General features: G+C 40.3%; 1 protein-coding gene across 1 annotated transcript in view; it reads right to left on the bottom strand.

Moving 5' to 3' along the window:
- CTNNA1 (catenin alpha 1) overlaps positions 1-5,334 on the bottom strand; it is a 161,714-nt gene extending 156,380 nt beyond the window's left edge. Inside the window, exon 1 of the mRNA XM_069104313.1 lies at positions 5,152-5,334. The gene's annotated coding sequence lies outside the window, so the exon portion shown is untranslated. The remainder of the gene's footprint in view (positions 1-5,151) is intronic.
- Between the last annotated feature and the right edge of the window lie 7,047 nt (positions 5,335-12,381).

Below are 12,381 nucleotides of genomic sequence, written 5' to 3'. Positions count from 1 at the left end.
GAGATGAAATGGGATGAAAGGTGCATGTAAAGCCATTTGCCTTGGCCTAGAGAAGGCCCATTTCTTCATGTGAGTCTTAAACTGAACAAGGAGCTAGTAGAGTAAGACATCTGAATGAAGTGAAATCAAGGAGAGGGGAGCTAACTCCATGAGTACATAATTGGCTTGATTTTTTTTTCATGGATTGTGAGGCAAAGTTCTCAGTTGACAAAGTTGGGAGACAGAATGCCACAGGAGACTTAAGGATAGCCCTTTTCAGTTAGTGAAGCACTATTAAAGGCACTAAGACTTTTGGGAGTGTGTAGAGTGTGTGTGTGTGTGTGTGTGTGTGTGTGTTCCTATATGTAATACACCTTTAAATCCTGCCTTATGTTCATTCCTTTGTCATTTCACCTGTTATGTCCTCAAATAATTACAGGTGTAGGTAGATCTTTAAAGTAAAAGTCTTGGTTATACCAGACAGTTAAGCTACACATCAGATCCTACAACCACTGTCACTAACACACACTAGTGAGGGTGCACCTTTATCAGTATTATATATCAAGCTTATACATTAAACTAGTAACCTGGTTACCCACACTCCACTACCACACAACATGAGGTTTACGATTGAGTTGACTTTCTTTCTAATTTTATGTGACGAGAAAAAAAAGAAGATCTGGGAGTCAAGGGCCTGTACCTAGCTATATTAAGAACTACCAGATGACCTTGGCTGAGCCACAGACTAGACTTTTAGACCCAGAGAAAGCATTAGAGATCAATTTATACAATCTTCTCATTTTATAGGCATGGAAACTGATGAACCAAGTCTGCCATGCCAAAAGTCACAAAGTTATATAATTAGCTAAAGAACAAGGACCAGAAACCAGGCTCCCTGTCATGTTCTAACTTTTTTAAGCTATAGGAAAGGGACAACAGTACCTGCTCTACACCTCCAATACACAGCTGTTTTAAGGGTTAAAAAAAAGAATACATGTTCAAGTCCTTTGAAATTTATAAAGCACTATATAAATAGAAGAATTTATTACTATAGAACTTATAACATTTAACATCTCTTATATTAAAATTAATCTCAAATTGACAAAAATATTTTAAAGCATGCTAATTCTTTATTTGTGACCAAGTATCTCTTTTTTCTTTTCTGAGTGTCAGTAGTTCAGATAACAGTTGCCAACTAACACTGAAAGCACAAAAACATTTCATATATGTTCATTATTCCTTTCCTCCTCTTTTCCTTTCCCCTAATTTTAAGTACTCAAGTATCATTCCCTCTTTAAATATTAAAGATTAAATTGATCCATGCTACTTCCTCCATGAAGTCCTTTTCCAGTCCTTTCTATCACTTATATGTCATATTCTACTTTATTTTTTCATTATTTATATATTGCTTATATGCTCCTAGTAGATGTTAAGGTCCAATAAAGTAGTAACCCATCTTATTTTAATCATTGTTATCTTCCCCATAATCTGGCACAGGTTTCTGCAGATAAGAGCTATTTAATAAATACATGTTGAATTAAATATTTCCGTTTTAGAGAACTTTTTACAAAAGAAAACAAAGCATTTCTGCAACTAGTTTAGGTAAACAACCTGTTTATAATTTATAGTGTTATTGGGTGTTTGTGAACAGAAATTAAAATATCTGAACATAAGTCAATAAAGGTACTAAAGGTAATAAAGTCAAATCCGTACCAGATTTCTGAATTAACAGACTACATAAAGAGTCTTAAATGTTCAAGCTGTTCATTGGTTTTGCTTTATAAAGTGGTGCTGTAGAAAAGAGCTCTAGACTTTCTCAGAGCTTCTTAGCTCTGTCACTACTTGTCCCTTTCTCTGGGCCTATTTCCTCAATTGTAAAATGAAGATTGGACTCAACAGTCTTGAAGATCCCCTCACAGCTCTAAATTCATGATCCTATGAATACATACTGAGGACCTAAATGTATCCCAGCAAGCATTCTGTATGGTCCAAAGGCTAAGACAGTACTAAGGGGAACAAACTGGAGCTTATTCATCACACCTAAAAATAAAAGTATGAGTAGATATGTTTTAATCAATTGTATAATCTTATAAAACAAAACACAGCATTCAGACTCCCTATCTGAGTTCCAAAGTTTTCAGTCAGGAACAACCAATGCAAATACCAATCTGTTTCTGCTAAACTAGTCCTATTACCGTGTTTCCCCGATAATAAGACACTGTCTTATTAATTTTTTTGGACAGAAAAACACCAGAGGGCTTATTTTCAGGGGAGGGCTTATTTTAATGAACATTGACAGCAATTTTAATAAACAGGTAAATGTGAACAAAAAAATATACCTTTATTCAATAAGCAAATCACTGGGGAAGAACAGGATGACACGCTCACTGCTATAGCTCTGATTGGATGCAGCTCGGAGCGCGGCGTGCGTTTTTGGGGGGGGGGGGACGGTGCATAAAGAGGGTACCGTAATGTAGCGTGTAGCTCAGGGGATCACCTTCACTACAGTAGCAATCTCAATAGGGCTTATTTTCGGGGGAGGGCTTATTTTTGGGATAGGTCTTATTATCGGGGAAACACGGTAGTTCTAAGGAAAAATAGTGATAGTGATGCTAAACAAGGAAAAGGATGTCCACAAAGCACCTAAGCAGCTGGTGAGTGCACTGAATGAGGAGTCAGCAAGTCCCCAATTCAAATCCCGCCTCAGAACCTTTCTTACTAGCAGCGTTTGTAAAATTCATAAAAAAGTTTTCATGTTTAATATAAACAATTTCTAAAAACTTTATCCATCAGATAATAAACCTATCTCACATGTCCAGTCAAGGACAGCAACAGGAGCAAAAATATCATTATTTTTACAGATTTTATATTTTTTCATTAAAATATTTATAGAATGCCTACATGCAAAGTGATGTGGCAGAGACAAAATATATGGGAGATAAGACAAGTACACAAATTATTATTATTAAAAAAAATGCCAAGTGGAGTAAAGTACTCTGGCATTTCCGGTATTACTTCCAATTCAAGTAAGAAGACTTCACGTAAATGTCAACATTTAAGTTGCCTCTTGGAAGATGGGGAGAATTTCATCAGTCATAAAGAGGGGAAAAAAGGGCACTCTGCACAGAGAGAAGGGCTGTATCCAAACTAAAAATGGCATCAAGGGTGTAGTTCACACTTTGAAAATGAGCTTTAAGGTTTACTAAGAACTTTCCTCAGAATAACCAGGTAAACTAGTTATTGCAATTATTCCCATTTTAAAGATGAGAAAAGTGAGTTTCACCAAGACTAAGGAACGCATGCCATCATAAGGCTAAGTATCGCCAGAACTTGAACCCAGGTTCTCTGTTAAGGCCCTCTTTCAAATACACCACACCTCTAAACTGTGAATAACCAGGACTCCACATGGTTGGAATAGATGGTACAAGTGGACCATAAAAAGAAAAGGCTGAAAAGTTATGTCCTATTATGAAGAACTCGAGTGTCAGCCTAGGGAATTTTTCCTTCATTCTGTAGTTATTGAATAGACATTGCAAGTTTCTGAACAGCAAGTGATTTGATCAGGTTTTAGACTAGTCCAGAGGCAATAACAGCACTATCTCCAAGGGCAAGGATGAAAAAAAAAAAAAGTTTTATATTTCTTTTGCATCCCCAATAGCATGCTGGGCAGCATGGCACAGTAGATGGCACATTGGACTTTCGAGACAGATGACCTAGGCTTTCACTTTTCAGACACAAGCAACTTTTCCTCATCTGTAAAATGGGAATAATTCACCCCCACTTTCTAATACACAGGATTGTGAAGAAAGCACTTTGGAAAACCTAAAACAATATATAAGTATTATTATTATTACTGGCACATAATAGGTGCTCAATATTTACTATTTAAATAACTTACATTTTATATACTTTTTAATATGGAATTTTCTTAAAATGAGGCAAACCTGTATGGACAGATTTTTTTAAATCAATACTGTATTAAAAGCAAAATGGAATTCCTATTCCTCCCCCCCAACCATTCAAAAATGCTTCCCTATCAAGGAGCTCTAAGGATGTGATCATTTCGACAAAAGTTTTCAACTCATGTTATTTAGCCACAAGACAGAAAATCTAGTGGGGGAGAGGGGCAGGAACAGTTACAAAATTGCGTACAACAGTTCATATCGGCATTTAGCTTAAGGAAACTCATTTTTGTCTGAAAGACTGCAGGCAAACTTTAATCATCCAGCTACAAAATCATCAATTATCCACACTAAGATTATTTTTTTTTTAAAGAATTAAACTATGCCCCATTAATTAGCATTAAAAGTTGGGAATACTTTTACAATCCAAGTTAGAGTTTATATGGGTGTGGTACATTTTATTTACCAGTCTACCTAATTAAAAAAAAAAAATGAATGGATCAGGCTCTCAAATTTTAAAGAGGGCCAGAAGTCTTTTTTTTTTTTTATTTCATTAATCACTTTCACTGGTGAAATAGCAAGGGGAAGTGGAATCTGAGTTCCACCACCGGGATTGGAGATATTTCGGGGTGGGGGACAGAGCAAGGAAGGGAAGGGTGAGAAGAAAGAAAAACCACCAAAAAAAAAAAATTAGAACAATCCAACTCTTTGGAAAGTAATCTAATCAATGCAAACTGACCGCCGCCCCGCCCCGGGAATAAAATGGGAATTATTCAAAAGGGAAGTGACTGGACTAGATGCCCGGACCAGCGCGCCCTCCCCCCTCCGCCCCCGGCAGGGGTGCAGAGCAGGGGCTTAAAAGGGGGCTCCGCGGCTCCCAACAACTTGACAAAGTTAGTTCGGGAAACTTGGACCGCGCGGGGGAAGCGCCGCGGAGCCCGCTGGCCCATCCCGCAGCCCGGAAGAGAGTGCGCCAAACTTGCCCACCAAAGTGCCCAGCTGGGCCGGCCCCGGACCCTCTCCCCGCCCCTCCCCCGCTCCCCGGGCCTCACAGCCCCCCGGGGCGTGGCGGGGCAGGGGGCGCGCGGCCGACGAGGCCCCGCACTGCTCGGGACCGGAGGGGCGCCGCCCGGCGCGTCTCGGAAAGTTCAGGAGAAGCCGCGGGAGGGGCGCGGGCCGGGGTGGGGCGCCCGGGAGGTCATGGCGGGGGAGGGGAGGGGGATCAGTCGGGGGGACCCCGGCCTGGAGTCGAAGGAGCGCCGGGAGTTACCTGCGATGAGAGAGGTGCGAGCGCAGGAGGAAGAGGAGGAGGATCCCAAAGGCCCCTACGCCAAACGCCGCAGCCGCCGCCGCCGCTTTGTCTCCCGTCCCGACTCCCGAGGAGGAAATGGGCCGTGGCCCGCGCCTCCGCCCCTCGGCCCCTCACCGGCCCCCCGCCCCGCGCCAGGCTCTTCCCGGCACCGCCCTCCGCGGCCGCCCCGCCTCGCTGCTCTTCCCGACTCCTCCCCCCGCGGCCGCTCCCGGCCATTCTCGCCGCGCGCACTCTCCCTGACTTTTCCCTGGGAGCCAGAGAACTATACTCGTTTCTTTGGCAGGCCCGAGCGAGTCGGTGGGGTGCTCCCCTGAGATAAATTCCCCAAGCCCCGAACCGCAGCCCCAGGGTGGAAAAGTCCCCTGGAATAGGGAAGACGAGAGGAAGAGATTTAAAGGAGAAAGGGGAGAGAAAATAATCCCTGGAAGAGCTTGGAGAGGGGGATGGGAGGGGAGGGCAGGTGAGTCATCTGGCTCTCGGGCTAAGGTGAGTCTCGGGGTGGGGCTTCTGCGCAGGCTCCGCCCCTTAGCCTGAGACTTAAGGAGCTCTGTGCCAGGTACTGGGTGGAAGCTCTGATAACTTTCCTTTGCAGCAACTGAGCTAGACTATCCCAGTTCAATTCAATTAAAATTTATTAAGCACCTAATATGTTCCAGGCACAGTGCTAAGCAGCTGGGAGGGATGTCGCCATGGGACCCCTGAGACTTGTCCTGTTCCGGAAATGAATCCTTCAAAAAAGTTATACTGAGTTTTGAGGTAAGAGCTCACATTTATTTTGCCCTCCAAGTTAAGAAAAAAAAATTATTCCCTCACAACCAGGGGCAGGGCAAGTAGCGGTAAATCTGGAGTCAGTGGCTTAATACGCCCTTAGGATAGCAAATCTTAAAAGCGTTAAGTACTAAATGTGAAATTCTACCTCCTGCATTTCAGAATAACCTACAAAATTGGAAAGCCTGCAAAAATGCTGAGATAACCGATAATTGGGTTAGATTCAGAGAGAATTTGGTGTTAGTGGTCTACTACCAAGTGATACCAAAAGATTCCCTTGAAGAAAACTATTTCACTTGGTATTTTGCATAAAGTCATCCCAATTTAAGTTTGGTGAGAGGAGAGCTTAACCTACTGCCCTAACTTTAGCTACTTCTATAGAGGTTAAGTATGAAGCTGTAGTGGGAGTCCTGTCATTTCTCTATTTGATGATCCACCACTTGAATGCAAGGTACTTCATTATATAATGATGCACTACAATTCTGAGTGAATGTTCTCAGAAGAAGGAAATTGACTTGACAGTTAAAGTTAAACCTTTCCATACACACCAAAATATTTATAGCAGCACTTTGTGGCAGCAAAGAACTGGAAACAAAGTAGTTGCCCATCAGTTCAGAAATGGCCAAACAAATTTATTACAGCTACATAATGGATAGAGTTTGTCAGAAATAACTGAATTCAGATTTGAGCTCAGATAGCTGTGTGACCCTGAGCAAGTCACTTAACCCTCTTAGCCACAGTTCCTCATATGTCAAATGAGCTGGAGAAGGAAATGCAAACCACTCCAGTATCTTTGCCAAGAAAACCCCAAATGGGGTCACAGTCAGATACAATTGAACAAAAACATATGTTAAAAAAACATACATGATAAATATGTGGATAAACTGATACAAAGTGAAGTAATCAGAGCCAGTAAAACAATTATCTAGGACTGTAATACAACAGTATCAGTGGAAAGAAAAATCACCACCAAACACCTGAAACTGTCATGAAATTATAGTGATCATGAACCCAAAGATGAAATATGAGAAGATATCTTCATCTTCCCTCCTTTGTGGATATTGGGGTGAAGGGAGGTACATAAGGTGGAACATTGCACATAATGACAGATCTTTTTTGATGTGTTCATTGGTTTTAATGAATTATTTTTTCTCTTTTTCTTTTCTTTAAAAAAAAGTATTGTTATAAGAAATGACTCTGGGGGGGGGGGAGTCTGCATGAGGAAGGATCCTGGGGGAAATGTAGACAATGTAAAAATCAAGAAAAATTATCTTTTTAAATTAAGCCTCATATTGGCCAACAAGTTTGCCCCATTGCAAATTAAAAAATTAGCTGGTAAGATCTTGGGACTCAAAATAAGCTGAGAGTTTATTTTTGGATCATAGATATAGAGCTGAAAGGGACACTGTCCAGCCCGTTCACTTTAGAAATTAGAACATTGAGGGCCCAAGAGGTAACATGACTTGTTGAAGCTCACACACAAATTGCATCAGGAAATGGATAGAGTGCCAGATCTGTCATCAGGAAGACATCATCCTGAGTTTAAATCCAACCTCAGATACTACTGGCTGTGTGACCATAGGCAAGTCACTTGCTTGCCTCAGTTTCCTTATCTATAAAATGAGCTGGAGAAGGAAATGGCAAACCATTCCAGTATCTTTGCCGAGAAAACCCCAAATGGGCTCATGAAAAGTTGGACACAACTGAACAAAAACATCCTCTCTTACATCAAATCAAGCAGTCTTTAGACTAACCCAGGGAAAATCAATCAGTAACATTTATAAAATGCCTGCTATTTGTCAGACTCTATCTAAGCACTAGGTAAACAAAGAAAGGAAAAATAAACAAGCAGTCCCTGCTGTCAGAGAGCTAAGTCTAATGGGAGAGACAGCATGCCAAAAACTATGTACAAGATAGATGCAGGATAAAATGGGGATGATCTCCAAGGGAAGGCATAATGATTAAGAAGGACCAGGAAAGGCTTCTTTGCAGAAGGTGAGATTTTAGCTGAGATTTGAAGGAAGTCAGGAGGTAAGAGATGAGGAGGGAAAGAATCCCAAGTATCCAGGACAGACAGTGAAAACTCTGATTTCACAGTTGTTTTGTGGGAGAAATAGCAAGGATACTAATGCCACTACATCTCACAGTAAATGGAAGGGGGTGAAGTATAAGAAGACTGAAAGGCAAAAGGGAGCCAGGTTATGGAGGGCTTTGAAAGCCAAATATAGGATTTTATTTTTTGATCCTGGAGGTAATAGGGAGCCATTGGTGTTGACTGAAAAGGGGGTGAAGGGGATCATGATGTGGTCACACCTGCATTTTTGGAAGATTGATTTGATAACCGAGTAGAAGATGATTGAAGAGGGAAGAGATTTCAGCCTGGGAGACCAACCAGCTGGCTACTCCCAGGTGTGAGGTCATAATGGCCTGGGCCAGGACAGTTGTAGTGTCTGGCAAGAAAAGAGATGTTGCAAAGATAACAAATGATTGCATAAGAGGAGGTAGAAGGAGAGAGAGAGAGAGGAATTGATGATACCTTGGTTGCAAGCCTGGGTGACTATGAGGATGGTGGTATTCTAGACAGTAATAGGGAAATAGGAATAGGAAGATTTGAGTGAGGGTGAGGAGAGACAATTTTCAGATTTGAATTCAGTTTGGGACATTTGAGTTTAAGATGTCTGTGCGACATCCCTTTTGAGATATCTGAAAGGCAGTTGGAGAAACTAGTCTGAAGTTCTGAGGAGATAAAGGCTAGACAAATAGATCTGAGAGGCATTATCATAGAAATGATCATTGAAACAATGAAAGCTAATGAGACCACCAAGTGAAATAGTAAAGAGAGAGAAGAGGAGAATGTCCAGGGCAGTACCTTAAAGACAAACATTTTCAAATGTGATTCTTAAAACAACCCTCTAAGGTATGAACTACTAACATCATTCACCCTCCCTTACACATGAGAAAACCAAGGCTCAGAGGAATCCAATGACTCGCCCATAGTGAAGAGTTCTTGGAGGAAGGATTTGATTCTAGTTCTCTCCAGGATCCAAATCCATTATTCTTTCCATAAATGTACTATTGTCCTATTGTAATGTCAAATGCCATAATTTTAGTCAGTCAGTTAACAGGATCAAAGCATGGAACAGGAGGAAGACAGTGAAGTCAGAACTCCTGCACCAAAAGCTTCAAAGGAAAATACAAGCTGGTTATAGAGGACCTTAAGAAGCAGATAAGAGAAGTGGAGGAAAAATTGGGAAGAGAAATAAGAACGATGCAAGAAAATTACGAAATGAGAGTCAACAGCCTGACTGAGGAAAATAACACCTTAAAAAATGGACTAACTCAAATGGCAAAAGAGGCTCAAAAAGGCAATGAGGAGAAGAATGCCTTAAAAAGCCGAATTTGCCAGATGGAAAAAGAATCTCAAAAGCTCAGTGAGGAGAATCATTCCTTCAGAATAGATTGGAGCAAATGGAAGCTAATGACTTTATGAGAAATCAAGGTGCTGTTAAACAGATCCAAACAAATGAAAGAATAGAAGGCAATGTGAAATATTTCATTGGGAAAAACACTCAACTGGAAAATAGATCCAGGAGAGATAATTTAAAAATTATTGCACTACCTGAAAGCCATGATCAAAGAAAGAACCTAAAAATCATCCTCCAAGAAAATCTCAAGGAAAATTGCCCTGATGTTTTATAACCTGAGGGCAAAATAGAGGTTGAAAGAACCCACTGATCATCTCCTGAAAAAGATCCCAAAAAGAAAACTCCTAGGAATATTATAGCCAGGTTCCAAAATTCCCAGATCAAGGAGAGAATATTACAAGCAGCCAGCAAGAAACAATTTGAATATTGTGGAAACACAATCAGGATAACCCAGAATCTGGCAGCTTCTACACTGAGGGCTTAGAATATTATATTCCAGAGGTCAAAGGAGCTGGGATTAAAACCAAGAATCACCTACCCAGCAAAACTGAGTATCATATTTCAGGGTAAAATATGATCATTCAGTGGAATAGAGGTCTTTCAAGCATTCTTGATGAAAAAACCAGAGTTGAATAGAAAATGTGACATTCAGATACGAGAAGCATGAGAAGGTAAACAGGGAAAAGAAATCATAAGGAACTTATCAAAGTTGAACTATTTATATTCCTACATGGAAAAATGATAATTGTAACTGATGAAACATTTCTCAGTATGAAAATAGTTGAAGGTAATAGAAAAATATATATACATATATATGTATATATATGTGTATATTGGAGGGTATGAGGGCATACGGGCATACGAATGCATATGTGAATGTGTGTATATATGTTCACAGGTATACATAGAGGGCACAGGATCAATTTGATAGGAAGGGATGATACTTAAAAGGTGAAATTAAGAGGTGAGAGAGGAATATAATAAGAGGAGATGGGGAGAGACAGAATGGGGTAAACTATCTCATATAGAAGAGGCAAGGGAAAATGGTTGCAATGGAGGGGAAGAATAGGAAGGCAAATGGGAATGGGTCAACCTTATTCTCATTGAATTTGACTTGGGGAGGAAATGACACACTAAATAGGGTATCTCACCCTACAGTAGAGTAGGGGGGAAGGGGATGAGAGGGGGGATGATGGAAGGGAGGGCAGGCTGGGGGGGAGGGAAGTTGTAAGCATGTACTTTTGAAAAGGTACGGGTTCAAAGTAGAGAATAGAACAAGTGGGAGGTAGGATAGGAGGGAGGGAAATATAATCAGTCTTTTACAATATATCTACTATGTTAATGTTTTGCGTTAGCTACACATGTACAACCTATACTGAATTGCTTATCTTCCCAGTAAGGGTGGGTGACAGAGGAGGAAGGGAATAAATCTGGAATTCAAAGTTTTAAAATCAAATGTTTAAATATATATATACTTTTATTAATACTATTTTCCATGTAATTGGGAAATAAGATATACAGGCACTGGGGCATAGAGATCTACCATGCCCTACTGGAAAAGTTGAAGGGGGTATGGCAGAAGATATGGGAGAGAGCAGATTGGAGGAGGGGATATCCTGTGGGACTGCTATTTTGGGGCAGTGGGTAGGGGAAAAACGGGGAGAAAATTTGTAACTCAAAATCTGTCAGAAATGAATGCTGTAAATCAGAAGTTAATAAAGCTTTTGAAAAATGAAAAAAAAACAATATGCAAAAAACCCCTACTGACCTGAAGAGGTCTTTAAATTATGAAATCTTTTTTTATTTTTCCCTTGAGGAGTAGAAATTAAGTACAGTACCCTCCTCCTTTGGGTAAAGAGGTCTGGAACTACAGTCATGAGATGATGCAGAATATTACATATACTGTCAGATTTGATCACTGTATTCGTTTTCATAACTGTTTTTCTTTGTTACAAAAGAGGCTTATGGGATATCAGAAATGACTGATTCTTTTTTTGAAAGGCATCAATAAAACTTTTTTAAAAAGTGTTTTCTTGCTATAAGGTTAAATTTATCTACCAAAAGTACCTTCTGTTCTGCTGCCTTAAAATTTTCAGTACTTTGCCTAAAGAACTACACATTTTAAAGGTAAGGAAACTGAGGCCCAGAAAGATGACCTGACTTGTTGAGATCACATAGGAATTAAGTTGCAAGGCTAGGATTCAAACCGAGGTTTACTGATTCCAAATCCAGTCCTTTTCTCACTGAAAATTAATTGATCAGCTGCAGAAGTAAATGGGTAATGTTGATCCCATCAGATTGTGTCCTCGCCTCGGGAGACACAATTCTGCAGTGAAATAGATTATAAAGAAAGCTCTAATAGCTTTAGCTGTAGTGTAGCATGTCTAAAGGAATGTTATTATTTAAAAAGGGGGTGGGGGGCAGTTAGAGGTCTGCTTGGAGTTTAGAGAAAGGAAATCCAAAGAGTAAAAATGTGTCAGTGTCTCCTGCACTGTCCAAAGAAGAGAGATGACACATTGTATCTGGTGGATATAACTATTCTGATAACTTAAAAGTTCACTCTGTAGTGGACGGAGGACAATTATCTAGATTGTCACAACCAAGATGAAATGTCCCTCAAGACCATCCAGCTCCCTTTACAGAAGAGAACCTGTTCACAGTGGTTAAAACTGAAGGGGGTTTCATCTAGCCCAGGGTTTTTGTTTTTTATTTTACCTTTTTTTGTGTGTGTGTCACAGACCCATATATCACTCTAGTGAAACCTATGGACCCCTTCTCACAATGATGCTTTTAAATGCATAAAATATAATGTGTAGGATTACAAAGAAATTTATAACATTTAAATTATGTTGAAATACAGTTATCAAAACACTAAAAAAAAAATCATGGACCCCTGGTTAAAAAACCCTGATTTGGTCCAAACTTCTCGTTGTAAAAATGAGGAAATGTTGAGTGGAGGCCCTGAGAGGTTAGGAGACTTATCCAAGGCCATATT

The sequence above is a fragment of the Petaurus breviceps genome, unplaced genomic scaffold (assembly GCF_028583685.1).
Source record: "Petaurus breviceps papuanus isolate PSGF00001 unplaced genomic scaffold, PetGlider_PUasm1.0 685, whole genome shotgun sequence".
Classification (NCBI taxonomy): domain Eukaryota; kingdom Metazoa; phylum Chordata; class Mammalia; order Diprotodontia; family Petauridae; genus Petaurus; species Petaurus breviceps.
The sequence above is the reverse complement of the archived record's forward strand: the minus strand, read 5'-3'. Positions and strand labels throughout refer to the sequence as shown.